The following is a 1323-nucleotide window of genomic DNA, read 5'->3' as shown; positions in this document are numbered from 1 at the left end:
ATATTCCCTAAATTGGTGGACTAACCACTATAAAATCGCTATTCTCTAGAGAAACAGAGACAACAAAGGTTCCAAATCTCTTTGACCTTCATCATATGTTAGTGTAGGATGCAATTATGCATGAAAATAATATTGCTATATTTTTGATTTTTTTTTTCAAAATCTATATGTTAACAACTACAAAAATAGTTTTTCGGTAAATGTTCTATATACTAAAGCCTATGATTTTTAGTGTTTTTTTTAATTTCTAAACACATTCTACATTTTTTATAAATGTATATTAAACTCTTTTTGATGGTACATCGGCATCACTTTAATTTTTTATCCACTAAATTAGTAAAACTTATTAATACTCCCTAAATTGGTGGACTAACCACTATAAAATCGTCATTCTCTAGAGAAACAGAGACAACAAAGGTTACAAACCTCTTTGACCTTCATCATATGTTAGTTTAGGAAGAAATTATGCATTAAAAAAGTATTGTTATATTTTTTGAATTTTTTCCAAAATTTATGTGTTAAACCCCCTACGGAAATTTGAGTTTTTCGGTAAATGCTCTATATACTGAAGCCTATGATCTCTAGTGTTGTTTTAAAATTTCTAAACACATTCTACATTTGTATTAAAGTATACTAAACTCTCTTTCATGGTCCATGGACATCGCTTTAATTTTTTATCAATCCCCTATATATTATTTGTGAAACATTACAACTTCTTTTTGTATCCACATGTCATCACTAGGATGATTCTTAGAATTATTAGAGAAATAGGTTGGTCCATCTCATTATATAATAAGCTTTTTATTAAACTAACCATAAATTAATTATTAATATCATTTATTATTTCATTAAATAAAGATTACAGAATTGCCTAATGTGGGTAGAGTATATATGACAATTAATGATTTTGAATAATAAAGATTTGATAAAAAAAAGTATCTTCTATCAAATTTGTTTAATTTAAAACTATTAAAATAATATTTTTAAAAACACAATAACCATATTATAAAAATTTACATTTTTCTGTATATTTTATATTTTGAATTTTAAAAAATGACTATAAATTACTAAAACTGTTAAAAGTCTCACATTCAAATTTTGCGATCCATGGTTTAAAATTTTTGTTATGACAAAATACAAATGATTACAAAATTATATAAGTAAAAGTCTAATTTAATTAATCATTAAGATTTAAAATATATATGTATATATATCATTCTAAATTAAACTATAAACCATATTGAATAAATAAATATTTTAGTTTCAAAATTTACTTTGAATATTTTTTTGATAAAAGTTTTGAACTAACATTGATAAATTTTT

The sequence above is a fragment of the Brassica oleracea genome, chromosome C8 (assembly GCF_000695525.1).
Source record: "Brassica oleracea var. oleracea cultivar TO1000 chromosome C8, BOL, whole genome shotgun sequence".
NCBI classification, from domain to species: domain Eukaryota; kingdom Viridiplantae; phylum Streptophyta; class Magnoliopsida; order Brassicales; family Brassicaceae; genus Brassica; species Brassica oleracea.
The sequence above is the reverse complement of the archived record's forward strand: the minus strand, read 5'-3'. Positions refer to the sequence as shown.